The sequence below is a fragment of the Motacilla alba genome, chromosome 1 (assembly GCF_015832195.1).
Source record: "Motacilla alba alba isolate MOTALB_02 chromosome 1, Motacilla_alba_V1.0_pri, whole genome shotgun sequence".
Classification (NCBI taxonomy): Eukaryota; Metazoa; Chordata; class Aves; order Passeriformes; family Motacillidae; genus Motacilla; species Motacilla alba.
The window spans coordinates 95,683,781-95,702,406 of record NC_052016.1 but is presented as its reverse complement, the minus strand read 5'-3'; the positions used below and the strand labels follow the sequence as shown (position 1 = coordinate 95,702,406).

General features: G+C 35.9%; 1 long non-coding RNA gene across 2 annotated transcripts in view; it reads right to left on the bottom strand.

The window, feature by feature from the left end:
- The window catches only part of LOC119710099, a 37,718-nt gene extending 31,567 nt beyond the window's left edge, over window positions 1-6,151 (bottom strand). For both annotated transcript variants that reach the window (XR_005259502.1, XR_005259501.1), the window contains exon 1: window positions 6,057-6,151. This is a non-coding gene — a long non-coding RNA (uncharacterized LOC119710099). The remainder of the gene's footprint in view (window positions 1-6,056) is intronic.
- Window positions 6,152-18,626: the final 12,475 nt, after the last annotated feature.

Here is an 18,626-nt window from a genome sequence, read left to right as displayed (position 1 = left end):
AGAGCTCACTGCTCAACAGAAAGCCTAGAGTTGAATTGTTGAAACATTTTCTTATTTATGCTAACAGAAAAAACATAAATAAAAGGTAAAGGAAGAACAAATGACCAAAGCTGTAGGCATATCAGAACAGACATTGTAGTATGAAGACAGCATGAAACCTGAAGGAGACTTGCATTTTTTCATCATTCCATTTCCATTGCTGGGCAACAGTTGTGAGGAGAAAAAAGTACTATATTTTCCTCAAAATATCCTCCCTGGAATGTCAGGAATTGACAATACCAACGCAAAAGGAAACAATGGCTGATCCCGATGTTCTGCAGTCGTCCTCTTGCAGGCTTCCCTCAGCAAAACAAACCCTTCAGGTCACACAGTCCTTGGGGGCCATGCATTAAAATAACTCAGTTATATTCACAGTTTCTATTTGTCCCTCCCAGACACCTTTGTATGGAATCAGCATCCACGTCAGAGGAGACCATTTTCTCATTCTCATCCCAGCTGGAGAATAAACTCTGCATTCGAGGTTATTAAGGGGACGGACAGTTAAAGGACGGAAAACAGCAGCAATAAAGTAACGTTACCATGAAGGCATGGGGAATACCCTGAAAACACGTAGGCTGACTTTTCTTTGGTACACTTAGTTTTGTCTGTGGGCAGATTGCCACAAGGGGAAAAAAAAAAGGAGGGGCAAAAGAAAACCTATACTTTATTTATTATTTAAATAAACAGTTTTATGCTGCTTCCATTTTGTGCTCAGTTTTATAACAATATGAGTCCATTTCCCCATCACTCCTTAATATCTATATTGTTTAGGACTTTATATACTGTATGATTAGTTGGCATTGGTACCGTTCAATCTGTACTAATCTGTATGCATTTATATTGTGTGAGCAGTTCTCTAATTGGTTTTCATCCAAGTAATCCCACAGAGAATAAGGTTACATGCTGAAAAGGGCTGAGGTGAGAGAGTGGTTAAAAGGGGAGTGCAAACTCTTTTCCCATCCTTATTAAGAATGCTTTACACATCTGCATTTTCTAAAAACATTTCCAAACTCCCTCTGTATGAATAAGCACAAAGTCTATTCCACAGCACAGAAATGCACACAGAGAAAATGAATTTGTTTTAGAGAACCCCACCCATATCTGCTTTATTTCTCCCATGTTGCTGTATTTTTTGGTCAGCTAAGGCTGTGAAAAGTAAATACTACAGTTTACAAAGGTAGAAAAATTAAAACTTAAACAAATCCAGAATATAATATGCCGCTTGGAAGAAAACACAAAATTAGGTTTTAGTAAACCTAAGGTTTAAGAGCAGAGAGGAAATCCTTTTCCTAAAAGGCTAATAAAATTGAAAAAAAAAAGAAGAAAACAATACAAAAAGCCCTAAAGTGAGCCAGCATTTTGAAACTTAGCCACTTAAATCCATATTTGGCCGACTTGAGTAACAATAGCCCAAATTTCAGATATTCCTCACACCGAAATTTCTGAAACATTTTGACATGTGCTGCAGGTACACCAGGTATTTAAGTTTGTAAATGCTGATGACAGCACTTGAATTTTAAGAAAATATATATTCAATCATTTCATTTAATTATGCAATAATTACACACTGTCACATTTCTAGCTACAAGGACATTGGTTTCATTGAGTTTTTAAAAAAAGATTTTATAATTTTGGTCACACACCACCTAGCAAAGAAAAAAAGTTGTGGAAAAAAATTATGTATGAGTTACTCTCCTTTTCTGTACACATAAACAAAATTCTTCATTTTCTTCATAGAACTGCATATTGAAATTTATCAGTACCTGTATGTGGTCACTGTCTTTATCAACTCCCAAATTAGAATGTTTTTTTCACTCAGATCAAGTTTTAGCTTTGATTGCACTTTTTTCTTCTTTCTTTAAAAAACAAACCAAAAACCCACTTAAATCAACATACTGAAAACTTTTTGTAAATCACACTTTTTATACATGCCCATGCCTACATTCTGAACAGGTATTAGAATATTTATTTAAAAAACACAGGGCTTGCTTACCATGTTCACAACTTTCAACGGGTGGATATTAGAGCAGCCTTTTTGAAATGAATGTCTCTTGCTACTGTACATTCTTGCTAGTGAGAAAATGCAATTTCACTACATATGGCTAAACAAAACCTTTTTTACTGCTTAAGAAAAAGATATTCTCAAGTGTTTTTTCTGGATTTCAAAATGGAATAAAAGATAAACTATTAGATTCTTACTCAGTGACATGTAGGTGACAATTTTTCTTCAATTAGCTACCATCCTGTCAGTGCCACGAATATTAGTCTGGACTTTAAAGAAAGATAGCTGTCCCACTAAACTTAACAATGATTTACACCGAAGGACAATGTAAACCTGCTCTTTCCCTCCCCCACCTATGAATGCCACCATGCTTCATTTCTGCATCATCTTCTGGTAACCATCTCTGGAATATTCTTAAAAGCTGCTAACATGATACATTAGAATTCAGGCATGTGACAGAGACAAAATTAAAGTTGACCTTCTCTGTCAGAAAAAATAAACAGTAACCATTAGCAGCTTTGTACCTCTGCATTTAACTCCCTATTTTCTGCCTCCCTAGTTTGGGTCCATTAACTGACTGGTGCAAAAAAGATCCCCAGCAACACTGACTCCCTGTGGATGTATTACAATCTCTGGATATTACAGTTGGCTATAACCTTTCCTCCACAACCTAATTTTACATTTGAAATAATTCAATCTTGACTTGGTCACACAACAATATTGTAGTCAAGAGTTGCCAAAATTCTGTAAAAACTTCTTATGTCTGCATGTCTGTCAACAACCTATGGTTTGCACTGCAAGCCATTAGGAATTCATACAAACAGTTGTATTTTCATGATTTTATTAGTCACTCCAGTGTTTTTTTACTCAGCCTCATCAGTTATAGTAAGAACATCCTTTAATTCACATGAAAATATATTTTAAATATTAAATTATGGGGAAAGCATCCATTAAAGTCACTAGAATTCCAAAAGTTATTTTATGTTGTTGAATAGAGCAGAAAGGAAATTTCACATCTACAAAACTTATAATACTTCAGGAACCTTCAGAGTAAATAAGCTAAATTATTGCCATATTAAATTTGATGGAAATAAACACGGGATTCCAGCAGCAGATTGTACCAAAGCACCTACTACTCAGAATTAAATCGAGTATTTATAAAAACAGAGAAGTGATTTTGAAAACATTGGTGCTGCAATTCTGTCATGAACTTTGAAAAACAGGCAGAGTAAGACAGCACTAATGCATTGATTCTGTCCATTTTCCAAGCACTGAAGTATGATTTCAGGGAGTCACCATAAAAGCACATCCTGAGCCCTACTAGGTCTTGATGGCAAAGTAAATTATTCCCACCTCCATTTTCTTTCAATAGCCACAGTATTTTTCTCTTGCTGTCTGCTTGGATTTCCCCCATACCTTTTTTTTGTGTTTTCTGGTGTCTTGTCTCTCTTTGAAAGAGAGAAACCCACCACACTAACCGTTAGACACAGTTCATATAAAATTGGTGGTGGGACAGGGCTTATCATCTTTCCTAAAACTAAAGTATATATACCCCAAAATCAAAAATTCTCTTGTACTTTGACCTAGGAAAATAGAAATTTTAGAATTCTCACTCCATTTGTGCTGTGGTGCATGCCATTTCTCTTTACCTTTTGATATTTTCCTGTAAATTTCATGTTTACTCTCTGCAGTGACAATATTTAAAACTTTCTTCTGTTTTTCAATGCACACGTAAATTTTAAAAAAGTAAATTCCAACACACCCTTTTTATTAATGGATGCAAGTTTGCTTTGACTTTATATAAAAGATACCATATAAAGAACATTTGAAAGTTTTCAAAAAAACCACAATTTCAGTGTGAAAAATGTCACTGTACTGTCCCAAGATTGTAATCATCCTGGTATCCTACAGGATGAGCTTCTAACTACTTCTTAGCATGCCAGTTTGTAATACTTTATCTGACTGATTAGATACCAAACCACCTTCAGAAGGCTGGTGATGAACAGATGCAGCAAAAAAAAGAATTTGTTTCTGCCAAAAATCTCACAAGCTCAAGGGCCGTTTAACTTAGCTCAGTCACTTAGTTTATTTTGCATTAGAGGAACTTCTCATTTAATTTACCAGTCTATAATAGGTAACTTTTTCAATATGAAGCTAAAGGTCACTATTATATGTAAGGAAAATTAAGCCAATGTTCTTGGTTGCCTTACAGTTCTCCTAGTTCAACTACTCCAATAAATGAACATGTACAACAAGCCGAAGGGCTTTTTATTACAAATTTAATTCATTTCTCTAGACAACTGTGAAATTTGCCATTGACATTAGTCATTACCCCAAGGCGAACTAAAAGATGATCTCAGTTAATAAATGATCCTTAACAAGGAACGCTCCTATCTTCTGTGATATTGGCACAGGCACATTTTATTAATGCAGGACTAGCTTCCTGCCAGAACACTAGCATTCATGACTATTTGGTGTGCTTGTTTCCTCTTCCTGCTCCTGATATTAATAATTATGCAACGGGATAATTAGCAACACAAAGAGACAGTACTATGTGCTTGCAGCTAGATTTTCAGCACGTTAACCTTCTGGGAAATAAAGAACAGAAGCAAAGAGTCTAGCCAAATAACCAATGCAGGTTGATTTCACAGTGTGTAAAAGGCTAATTATCTGTGAAAAGTCTGACCTCAAGTAACAAAATTACACAAATGTGCAGGCATTTTATCTTAAATAAAACTCAGATGCACTAGTTCATAATGTGAGGAGTCATGGTTAATAACTGTCTTCCAGAACTATTTATCTCTATATATGTTTATAAAAATAAAAATAAATTCAAGAGAAAAATAACAGTATCCTATAAAATGTTAACCAATTACTCAAATAACTGCAAAGGTAGGGTAAAATAGACTTCCCCTGTCCCTCAACCGCTGCAATGCTAAAAAAGAAAATAAAATAAAATTTTAAAAATACCCAATATATGACAGAAGTAGGTTAAGTGCATTTTGTTTACTGGAGACAGGCTACAATAAAAAGCAGAAAATATTACTACTTCTTTACAGATACCATGTGTAATTCATTCTGATATAAGAATATTTATCCACTAGCAGTAATAACAAACCACAATTTTTGTCATGAAAAAAATAAATTGTATTTGCAAAAAGCAAACACATTACGGAGTGTGTAAAAATGCAATATTCCCATTTTCTAGTCAGAGTTCCAATTTATTGAAGTAACAGAGCAGAAAATGCACTGACAGCTGTTACATTTTATTGCGAATTAGTATATACGTTTTATATCCAGTGAGCAAATGCATGATACATTGTATTCCAGTAATTGCCACTGGCTTTCCAAATGGAAACTGAATGATCTTAGTGCAATTACACTCAGGAGAGTAAGTGTAACAAGCTACAGTTCTACATTATAGCTCTTTAACAATACCAAGAATTTTACTCTGTTTTAAAAAATAAAATAAAAAGGTCAACTGTATATATATAAAAAAGAAATATATATTTGTCCATCTACAGATGATAAAATGAGATTTTTTGCTATTCTGGCTTAGACTTGGTTACGTATAACACAGACCATATGTTTCAAAAAGTTTGTAAGAATGATACTTTAGTATTTTACTAGTTTAGACATTTGTTCAGCATCAATAGTTTGGGGGGGGGGGGAAGGAAGAGGGGAATGGACAGAATGATTGGAAACTTCGAACACAGAAAATCAAAACTTCTCATTTCACATAGGAAATAAATGATTGTTATTCCTAGACTACACCCTAATTTTCCAGCATCCTTGCATAGAAAATTAAACATTTGCCTTGAAAGATTTAACACATTACCTTCAGACGTAACATTTTAAATGTTTATTACCGTAGGCTCTTTTCCCTCCCCCCAGTTATCACCTGAGATAGAAACCCTCCTAAGATAACCCATGTGCTGAGCAGTCAATATTTCAAATGCATTAAAGGAAGTGGGGGCATGAGGGAAAAACATTTTATTTTTATTTTTTTACTAACCTTCATAACATATTTTAAACCATTTCGTTGGGCAACCAGTCTGGTGACAGCCTCTGCACCTTCAAGCTGTAGCTGGAGCGCTCAGAAAAGCCGGCAGTCTCCTCCCCTCTAGTGGCTACCAGCTCTCTTTGCAGCAAACAGGGGGAGAGAAAGGCCTTTAGAGGACCACCTCAGGGCCATTTGTGTCATTTTTCTAAGCTTACAAGGAGACAAAAAAAAAAAAAAAAAAAAAAAAAGAAAGAAAAAAAAAAAGAGCACAACAACCAAGAAGCCTCCCGCAAAAAAAATCCCCCACAAGCCCACAACCAAGTACATCAGAGCAGGCAGTCTATCACTGCAGCAAATAAAACTTATCAGTCATTTAAAACAATATGTTAGTAGTGACTATGACTTAATCAACACCAACCTGCTGACATAGATTTGCAATTTGAGCAGGTTATTAGTGATCGAATTAACAACGTGTCACAACTTGTATCTGATTTATTAAAGGAAGCTGACTAATGCAACAGAGCTATAAACAACATGCATGGAGACATTTTTCAGGCATGCTGACTACTGTTGTACAGTCAATGGAAAAGTAGAATGAGAAACAATCTCTCTGATTTTGCTAGGTTTTTTGCAGGTGCTTATAGATTATTGCATACTCATGTAACTGTGAAGCATGGGGATCTATTTCATAAACTTTTACCCCAGGAAGGGTCAGAACCTATGCAAAAAAAAAAAAAAAAAAATTCACTCCTGTTACATCTAGTAAAAGAACTCAATGGAAGGGCTTGGCACAGGGAAGCAATGAGAAAATACAGGATCCTGGGACATGCTGTGATCTCAGCAATAGAGTAGCCTAATCACTGCCAGGTTTGTTTTTTTTTCTTTTTTTTTCTTTTCTTTTTCTTTTTTTATTTTGCAGTTCTCATGATGAAGGCTTTTAAGTGGGCATGATGAATACTAAAAGTGAGGTAACATGGTTTTCTGGAGTTCACCCATACATCTTCCTAAGCATGTGGGGTAGCACAGGAGAAAGCATAACTACCCTACATAGTCCAAAAGCAGCCGGCACTTGCAGTAGTTTTGCAGAAATGGGCTAACATTGAACCAAATGTACAAGGCAGTTTATATAGCACATGCATTTAAAATGCTTTCCCTTTTTCAATATTTATTTCTGAACAGGGCTTGCTTTGAATCCCACTCTGCTCATGGATCAGGCATATGCATGTCCATCAATATAAAACTAAGACCTTTCACAGTTTTAGACAAAAAAATATTTCAGAGGAGCACTGTAAACACAGTTAAGCAAGATCTGTACAGATTAGCTTTGATAGTGTATCCAAGTCCAAGGGTAACCTGACCAGGTTTTCATTTGCACCCACTTTTAATTCTGAAACAATTAGTTCCAGCCCAACTAGAGGCTTGAGAGCATTTTCATGAGAAACAAGAATTTAACATAAATCCACATAACCAAGGAAATTCAGAATTGAAGCTGTCAATTCTTAGGCCCAATAGAACACATAAAGGGGCTTGTTAATGCTGAACTAATTGGCATTCTTGGCTTGACAGTCTCAGCAGAGAGACCAAGGAGTGAATAAGCATGGAGACTAAACTACCCTCTCACTCACAGGTGGTCCCTCTAGGTTAAGACTAAAGCACATTTGGAGATGAAGAAATGAAGAGAAAAATGTACACCAAAGGTACTGTTTAATTTGCGAACAAGAAACTTTAGCCTGCACCGAAGGTGATGCAACCAATTCTTCACCAATCTCAACTCTCGCTGCATCTGATTAGCCTGTAAATAAGCAAAGGTTTTGATTTCCTTTTAAAAATTATGTTTCATAATTAGGGGGACAGGCAGATACCCTCCAGTTATCTCCATAATCTTGTTGACTTCTATGAAAATATATGAAAAATCTTTACTCAATAAACTGTTTTCTACAAACTAACCAGTACAATCACATTATTTTCAGACATGCACTTTGGGGAAGGACTTAACCTCTACCTCCTTGAGGTTACTTGATACAGGCCAGGGACTAAGTGTACCTGCAGTCTTAGCCCTCCAATACACACAACAGCTCACTCTCCAGATCCCATGTAAAGGTAAGTATTCCTCTGGCATTCATTGGGAGGTAAGGATATGGGCTTATATCATATTTGAGCCCCTATTTAGAGGTATGTCTCAATGAGCTTCAAAGTGTTACTGGTGAAGTGCTACATCTATAAGGGAGCAATAAGGGAGCAACACTATTTTTGCTCCATATAGTGCTGAGCAGTTCTCCATAGAACAGTGTAAAAACTCTCCTATCTTTCTCACTGAAAATGTTGGATTAAAAGAGAGAGAGATTGAAAATAAGATGCACAATATTAATAGTGAGGGTAATTAATCACTGGAGTAAATTACTGAGGGGCATAGTTGATTCCCTTTTAGTGGGAGTCCTTAAATCAATACTGGACAGCTTTTTAAAAGGTACATTCTAACTAAGCTGTAAGTCATAAGGTTCAATGCAGAAATTACAAGAAGAAGTTCAAGGACTTATGTAGTATAGGAGGTAAAACCAAAATATTGTTATGCATATTTTTGAACTTAAAATGTATTAGTTTATTAGTTTTAGCCCACATGAGGAAAAAAAAAAAAAAGAAAAAAGAAAAAGGAAAAGTAAAAAGTTGGGAAATAATGACCAATCTTAACAAAATAGCTCTGCAGTTGATGCAATATCAACAGAAATTAATAAGGAGATCTTGATCCTATGCATTTTAAAAGTGGCTATTTGAAAATAACACGTTTATAACACTCCAGATTTTTTCACTTGCCAGATTTTCCTGCCTTGGCTAAAGTACTCTCAGTGCAGTAGTGAAAAGTGGTGACAGAGACAGTCACAGTTCCTGCGTCCTTCTTGGGACTGTTCATACCCAGTGCTGCTTTGGGCAACCTCAGGACTGCCCTAAGTTGCTCTAGCTGGCAAATATGCCCTGTAGCTGTTGTACTGGCTGATAAATAGTCAGGCCAAAATAAGATCCACAGACCTCTACACTTATTCCTCTGGCAGTCCCCAAAGCATGTTTCCTAAAAAAGCATAGAGAGACAGAGGAAAAGTAGGAGGAGTAGCAAAGAGTCATTGTGATCAGAATTACACCTCCTTATTGCAGCTAAAATAATGTATCTAAAATAAGTTATTTAATTCTTACTAGCAATAGACTTTAAAAAAGGATAAAGACAGGATCTTCTTACAGGACAGAATCCTTCTTACAAATGAGTAAATTTAAAAGAAGTTATTTCACTGTGACACTTAGAGACATCAACACAATCTCTCTTGTGGAAAGTAGACTAAAACCTTTGTAATTCTTCCTTTTCAGAAAACCTAAGCTACTCAAAACAGGAGAATAAAAGCAAATCTAATTTCCTGAGACAAACCCACCAATTCTAATGGTATTACTTTAGAATTATGATCATAATTTTCAAAGCTTTTCTGGTCTTTAAGTGAGGAATCTTCAAAAAAAACCCAACAATAAACAAACCGAATCCTCCAGTATTAAAACCTAAATGTCACAAGTTTGGCCACCACCATCACTTACTATTACATTTTTCTATGCTTATTTAATATAAAAAATGAGATATGATATCCAGATCTCCACCATGTTCACTGTACATGTCAGCCTTTGTGGTTTTTACCAATGATATTTACTCTCTGCAAAAACATTTGAAGTAGAATTTCTGATAAAACTTGAAAATTTGGTAACATTTTAAATAATCTAAACAAACTGCATGGTCTAGTTATTAGCTGTTCAGGAAAATCTAAATGCTGAGCAGCTTGTTCACTATTGTTTTGCTTTCCTGAAAAACTGAGTAAGTCTTCTGATAAAGGAAGAGTTATTAGAGACAGATCATAAATGGTTCAAAATCAACCCATGCACTGCCTTATTCTTGGGGCCATTTAAACTCAGCAACCTACAGGTATAATTTTACAGACTCAAGATCTAAACTTTCTAATACCAGATTTTCTGGTTTACAGTTTCTGACTGTTATGCACATGAGTGCAACACACAACTCTTAACACTTATACCTTGCAAGTACACCTATTTTATCTCAACACTCTTTTTTTTTTTCCCTGAAGATTAAATAATAATGTAGAAATAGATGGTAAATGTCGCTCACTACTGCTTCTTTGTTCTGCACATCAAACCAAATTCCACTTCCACAATCCGTGGGAGATAAAGGGCTTAATCATTTCAGGAATACCTTGGCTGATGCCCACTCATTTCAGCTGAAAGCACCACATGGGATCTGATGATAAAAATGTAGCCTGGTATCTCTTGGAACCTTGTTATCCTACCTTAACAGATATACATCATAACCCACCTGATGCTCTTCTTGGGATTTCCCTCATTCCTCTCTGCTTACAATAATTGAGGGTATTCCACAGTTACCAAGAAATAGTGCAAATGGGGAACAAAAACTTTAGTGGCAAAAAAACCTCATAGTGAACTTTCAGATGAAATCAGACAGTCTGAGATTGTGCTCTCATATCATCTGGCATTGCTGGAGATAATAATGGTCTTTTCATATCCAGCCACCAATCAGAACAACAACAGAATATAATGAAATTAAAACAAAAAAGTAAATTATGAATAACATGAAGAAGTAATGTATTTTATTTAATTTAAAATACACCAGCTATTAAATCTGAGGATCTGTCTGTCTGAGAAGATAAGGAGCCAAACAGATTGCCTCCTTTAGTGATCTCTGAAACATCTTTCTAGATGTGAGTCTTACTCTTCAGAAGACTAACTGGTCAACAGGCAATGCACATCCAGCAACAGAAGCAGCAACAACAGAAAAGAGCAGATTCATTTTCAGCTACTCAGTAAGCCATATTATAAACCAGCAGAAATGGAGACTGCTTACTGATATTATATTTGCCTGAGCAGAGACTTGAGGATGTTCTGCATTTTTAACAATACACACAAAGAAATGGATCAAGTTGTAGTTATTGCTCACGGGCAAAAGAGGAACATATTTAAGATTTTTCTGCAGATGAATGCAGAGGAGGCCAAGAAAAATATAATATAGCCCTACAGATGCACAGTAAGTAATTCTTTTTCCCATATTGCGGTATCATATGCAAGGGAACACATTTGCTCCAGGATTGCCAGTTCACAGAAGGATCAACGCACAGACAGGTTTGTAGAACCCCGTGTGAACCGACAGAGCTTTCCAAATTCAGGGCAGATGAAAGGGAGCAAACGATCTATGCAGTGCCAAATTGTATATGGTGCTATAGATAGCTGATCAATGCCAGCCATGCAGCAGACCCTTGCTCTGACAATCTGAAGGTCTGCTCAGGTGACTACAAACAGTAGAAGCAAAGAGAGAACACACGGAGCACAGCGTGGGCGTTATAAGTAGAGTGCTGTAAATTAGAAAGGCACACATTTGTAATTGGCATTGCTGACAAAGAAGTGGCACTAAAGTTACAGATGGAGTCAGAGCTGATGCTGGAACAAGCAGCCTAAATAGCTTGTCACTCTGAGCTCATTAAGAAGTAAAATGCAGATCAGGGAACAGCTAAGCAGCTGGGTCAGGTTGTTCATTGGCTAATTTAGTCTAAACAAGAAAGAGGGAAGGCATGAAACATGTTCTGGAATAGTGTAAAAGAAAGCAAGGAACCAGAAGGGTAGGGGTGGCCAACCACTTGCTGCAAGCTGAAACACAGCTTAAGAGAAAACACCAAAGCCAAAGGAAAAAAAAACCCCTTGAAAAAAAACAAACCTCCAAACTTAAATCAACCTTCGCCTTCTCTTCCTTTTTTTTTTTTTCTATTTCACTAAATAAACAAAATGCAAAAAATTGGGGTTTCAGCTGTCTCAAAAAATCATTGGAATCCAAGAATCAAGTAATCAGCAACACACATGCCAGTCAAGCATACAGCTATCCACGGCTGAAGACCGACACTGACATATTCATACATATGTATGAGCGTCAGTATTTGCATGTCAGAGCTAAGCATGTAACAATGCAGGTACTTGGGTTAGAAAATTTGGCAAAAACCCCTCTCTCTTCTCAGAACTGAAGCCAGACCTGCCACCGTTGCAGTCAGAAGGCTTGACGGCAAGGCAGCCCAGCACCCTCTTCTCCCCAAATTATGAACCACCCGCTCACCTTCTAAAAACCGAGGCTTGCAATCAGGATCTCCCAACAAGCACACTTGAACTGAGGACTCTGCAAGCTCAAATTTCTGCCAGAAAACCTCCAGGGATGCACCTAGGCTAGACATTTACAACAGATCCCCTCCCAACCTCCCAGCTTTGCCCTCCTTGTTGCAGTCCCATTTTGTAGGAGCTCCTTTTTCTGAAAGGGCTGCGTGGAATCAGCGTGCAACAGAGAGGAAGGCTGGTGCAGCAACGTTAACTAACTCTTCTTTGTAATTAAAGGCGTAAAATCTGCTCCACACACAGTCTTTATTTAGGTAAATTTCATGGCCGATAATCAGATCTTCTATGAAAGAGAAAGAAACAAATGAGCTAGAAATTCGTGATCTGTCATATTTAGAAGAAATCATCAGTCAACGCCAAGATGATTTTTATGCATGGGCATGTAGGTATGGGGATTGAAAGGGGCTCTTCTGTGATATTTACATCTTCTGTGATCCATTATCATTCCCCCAAAATAAGTTTTGTGTAAGGGTATGACTTTTAAGAAATATTATGTACTGTGATTTGGCCAAGCAAAGGGGAGCAGGTGAAGGAGAAGTCACCAGAACTCCTGTCTGCATATCATATTCTTTCTTCCTGCAGAGCTCCCAGAGTCTCTAGGTGTTGCAGAAGATACATAAACTCTCAGGACAAGCCCCAAAACTATCTAGAAAACTGTCATCATACTGGCAAGTTGTTGTGAAACAACAGCCAGTATAGAGATTTCGTACTCCAGGTCCTCTTTCTCGAGATTTTATTGTCCTCTCTAACATTACCAATCTCCCTGACATTTTCCACTTCATTTTCCACCCCTTTGTTTGATCTACTGTGAATAGATTTGTCAGTGCTGCTAGAAAGGAAGTTGATTTTTAGATTTAACAAAAAAGGAGCTAAAAGTTGAGAGCCTTATCTATGATGGAACTGTTATAATGTTCTATTATCCCTGCAGGGATGGAGAGAAATTCTTGTAAATGTTACTTATTTAACAGAATATTCTTAAACAACGTATCAAACTACTTAGTGAAATCATATGAACAAAGCATAAGAGACTGGTGAATTGAAATGATTAAGGCTCATTTAATTTCTTGAAACCAGGACATTTCCCCAACATCATAATATGGATTGGGGTTGCATAGTCTTGAAATAACGGCTGGAAAAATTTTCTGTCTTTTCTATTGATGTAGGACAGAGTTAGAAGATAAAAATTTAAAATACTGAGTAGGACATATAGGACATACCTCCTATTTTCCTTTCCTTTTTTTTCTGTTTTATTTTTCAAATTATTATTTTATTTCTTAAAATAAATTTCTCTCTGTTAATGTGCTTATTGAAATAATTGTATTGATATTTCAAATTGTCATTGTTCTCCAGACAAACATTTTGTACAGCGAGGAAGTTTTATCAGACTCTATGTCCCTGTCAAGACATATAGAGAACATTATCATTTAATTATTCATATTCCTTTTGGTACAGTGTTATAGACTAAAATAAAGAATATTTGATAAATTTCTACAGAATATAAGAAAGCAGGAGGAGGATGATATGTCTCATTTATGGTAGCAGAAAGAGGCTGTCTCAATAGTTATTGCAAAAAGAGTTTCCTTGGACAAGTAGCTCTACTACAAACAGCTCAGAGTGATTGACACTGCGGACACTTGATGTCCCCATGCTACAGTGTTGTGCTGTGAGCTGGACAGGATGATCTGGTAGATAGAATAGGAGACTAAAAATTAGTAGCCTTCGACTCTATTCTTTTCCTGATACATGCTCCAGATGAAATTCTCCTCCAGTCCCAAAGACCCAGACCTTTAGGGAAATCAATGATAAAAAGAGGCATTTTTATTATTGATCAGAATGTCATGTGGGTAGTTCATTCCTCCTTTAGTCATACATTTCTCCAAAAATGTCTCCCTAAATTGTTGGGCACTTCAAAAAATTGAAGCAAGTTTAAACAGAGATGCTAAGTCTTCCTCTTCTCGCAGAAGCCTTGCAACTAGTTCATATCTGTGGCATGCTCTGAGACAATATGGAAAGTGTTCTAGAAATGAAGATTATTGTTGGTATTATGAAAGGATATAATTTGTATTTTCTTCAGTATTATTCTCTTTTTGTGCTATTTTTTCATATTTATGACTTTTGTGTATTTATATGCATCAAAAATTAATAAAAAAGATTTATTAAAGAAATGACATTACTATAATTACTCCAAATGGAAAATCAGTACAACTTCACAGACAACAAAGCAATATTTATGAACCTTGCCTCACTTATTTATATTTAGCATACTGAAAATATTTGAACCATTTCGTTGATGGATTGGAAGCACATTAGGTTAATTAAACCTATCTTGCAAGTATCCTTTTCAGAGTTTATATGCTTCTTATATTGGTTGTTCTATAGAAGAATATATGTGTTCTGGAAAAAACTTGTGTGGTATTACACTTAAGCTCAGCAGTATTTTAAATTTCAGTAACATCTCAGTCTTTCAAGTAGGTTTGAAATATACTGAAAAGTTTTACTGTTTGCTATGACAAGCATGTTATTTTTCATTTTCTATTTTAACTTAAATCCTGTAATGACTTTTCCTCCAATATTTTGCCTTTTGATTTCTACATTAGAAGAAGGATTTAAAAAGCAAATTTTTTGTAAATATAATTATTTTTCTTCTCAGCCTGTGGAGTTTAAGATACTAAAGATAACTAAGCTCTACCTTGCACTGGGTACCTAATTTCTGGGTTTAAGGGTTCTTTCTTAATAATGTCTTTGACTTTTCCTTGGTGCCTCTGGAGAGGTCTGGGCTGATATGAGTGCTGCACCAAATATCCTGAGCTTTCCTCCGCTGTGTCTTATGAAACAGGGTCTAAACAAGCCATCTGTGAATGATGAAAATTATGACTTTGAGCAAAAAGCCTTTAAGTCATGAATTCTGCACCAGAACTAGAGGCTGAGATTGATGCAGCCACTAAAGATGGGTTCAAGTTCACGAGAATGTAAACAGTGATTTTGTTACTGTCTTTTTTAACTTTTCCATAGCTCACTGACAGTTTTAATGGGCAGTCAGACATCCTGGCAGTTTAGCACTGAATCCTTTGGTTCCAGTTTCCTGAAATCATATATGCTTTTGCGTGGTTGTAGCCCACATTTAGAAAAAAAATTTCCCTATCTGAAAGATCTGCCCTCAAAGATGAGGCCTTTAAAATTCAGTGTATCCCAGGCATGAATCTGGCTCATTGCTATCACATTTATCACTTCAGAAAGATTGCAACAACGTAATGGAATTAATTTTTAATAGAATTAAGTGTTTGGGAATGGCTTGACTTCTTTTTAGCACAAAGAGACCAATGAAAATCTATCTCAATAGATCATGTTAACCTACAAATCTATGATGCTAGATCAGTTTCAAGCTAGAAAACCAAACTGAAATCTGTACATTCCTAATCAGAGAAATTATATCTGGCAGTTCAATTATATGTGCAATTACTCATACTTCAATCATAGGAGATACAAAAATTGTGTTTCATGCTAACTCTGTAAAAAGGGAATACATATTTATGAAAAAAATATTTTTATCTTTAATTTTTTTAAGAAACTTCTTCAGGGACAAAATCCTAAACTACATTGTGGGAAAAAAATTGCACATACCCCTGAATCTGTCATCTGAACACAATTCTCATTACAACTGTGCAGTGCTTTTACTAATTTTTTTTTTTTTTTGGTCACATATTGATGCAATGACTAGTAGGTCCTATAAGTAATGATGTTTGGGTACTGTATATGTATACAGAGGTATATATGTTAAAGTTTGTTATGGAAGAAGAAAAGTTCTTTCTGTTTTTCCTAGCATCAGAGTAATCCAAGTAATTCTTTCCTCACATCTGGCCAAAAGCTTCCATGGTAGGAAGTTGAAGAAAAGAAGTCAGCCTGTTCTGAGGCCCCTCCAAACCCCTTGATTAAACACCATTGGTTTGTCTATTCCCCACTGAGATAATAGTTGTCTCCTACTATAAGGAATAGCAGTCTCAGCTGTGAAGATTGTGGTTCAAATACTTGTTAGAGCACAGAATGGAGGGTTGTCACAACATATAAAAACACGTTAAGGTTTCCTCCTTTCTTCAAAAGTCAGATGGCAAAAATCAAACATTTAAAGTTAGAAAACCCCAAATAAAGAATCCTGAAATATGTGATGCCTTATGAATAATTGTGCTCTGTTTTCCAGTGGGGATTCTTATTCATTCAGTACACATGACAAATAGGTAAGGGGATATACACAATAATTTTAAGGGTATGTCTAAAGTGAACACTATGGCACCATGAAAAGATACCCAGCTGGTTCCAGAACTGGAAACTATCAGTGTGAAAAGTGAAGTGACCTAATTAGTCCCAGTGCAAATACCACATCCACATCACTATACAGCTTCCTATACATGAGCTAGCATACCTGTGTGGCACAGCAGTGTGGCATACACGTATCCTCTCTTTTGGGACTAACTTGAATAAACTTATGTGAAGTGTATGTGGATTTGCCCTACAATTCTTAATTATCCCAAGTTCTTAATTATATTCAAGTGTCTTGCTATCGGAACTTAACATTTTTAAAGAAGAATTTATCAGTAGGCAATTAATATATCTTTATCTGTAGGCAATTAATATGGCCTTAAGATATTCAAGAGGAATAATGATTTTCAGCAACCAAGAATGTTTTGAAATAATTTGCTTTTTCAGAAGATGGGTGTGACTCATTTTCTTAAAATAAGACCTCTGAGAAGCTGTCAAGACCACATCTGAATATTTGTCTGAGAATCACTGGAATCCTAGATGAGAATTCAAAAGAATTTTTCTCCTCTTGGAGAAAGGGAAGGGGGAGTAGAACTCCTCTACTCCTCTCACATGCTTTTTTGTTGTCGTTGTTTTCTTTTTGTATTTTCCCTTTCATATTTTGCTAATTTGGACAATTTCTAGTGAGGCTAATACTTTAAAAAATACAACAGAAAGAAAAATCCTTACAAGGAAACATTCTATTTACTCTTTATATGTTTCCAGTTTTGCTAGAGCCAGGAATGGACATTATCATGACATGTTCTTTTTTTCTAGCAAATGATGAGGAAGTAAGGAAGGAAGAAAATAGCCCACATCTTGACTAGCCTCTCTCAGTTACCTCTTTATTTTTGTGTAGCCTGGATTCTAATTTCAGTTGTAGTAAAAAGTACCAAATGTAACACCATGAAGCAAAAGTTTAACTGAGATAAAACTAGTCTGGATGGTTTCAAACCCGCATCATTACCTTTTTTTTACTGGCTACTTTAATTAATACACTTCACAGAAAGTAGAGGAGAGTTAATTGAACCATCCTGATTTAATATAACTGAAGAGGAAATATTTTATACTGTGTTGGATTTTAGTATTTGCATTAAGTCAAGTGTTTTACAAATATGTATGAAAGATCTTACCCAGAGAGCTTACAATATGAAAAGGCAGATGGAGAATAATGAGGGAAAAACTCCCAGATAAGAAAACTTCCTTAGTCTAAAAGTATTGTATTAGAATCCTTACATTCTAAGAATTAGTATCTAATTTTCTGTATTATTCAGCGCAATAGAACACATGAAGGAACATCTCAGATGACCGTCTCTTTTTCTTTTCTGCTAACATCTCAGTTGCTTTCAGGAAGAGATTGTTTTCAGGCACTTTCCCAGTGACAAATAGCCTTTTCCATTCATCAATAGAGTTCACTTGAAGTCAGGCTGAAGCTAGATATTATCTTACTGAGCAAAGTCACGACGAACTAATTTCAGACCCTGGAATGAGGTATAATGTGAAACTGTTGGACTTAATTTTTTCTTTACTCTTTTCTGTCTTATATTTATCATCCACAATTGCTGCTATTTTTTCTTTTCCTTATGAATTAAATTAGAAACCAATTAAGGTATCTGAGCTAAAACATTTACTTATTTTACTTAAATGCATGAATTTTCCTTAACACAATAACTAGCACAATTGCAATCCACTAATAGTAGTCTGTTAATCCCCCTTTGCTAGGTACAGGTATTAATTCTGATTAATATCCATGTGCTTTTTTTTTTCCCAGAAAAAGAATGAGGAGAGGTCAGAGGTAAAGGAAACTGATTCCTTTGAAATCACACTCCTCCTTCTAATAAGAAATGTAGGCTTTTGTTCAGCTGCTTTTGCCACAGCAGCCACAGAAGGCTCCAGCAGTTTGTCTCTCACTTAGGCAGAAAGTCTTGCAGATCCCAGCCTGGCCCTTCATCTGGCCTCTGCTGACCTCTCATACTTGAATCAGGGGCATAGTAAGCCCTGAAATCTGTAAAGTATAGCAATTCGTGTTCTGCTGCAAAAGCAAGCTAATCAGCTAGAACTAGAAGAATTTTTTTTTCT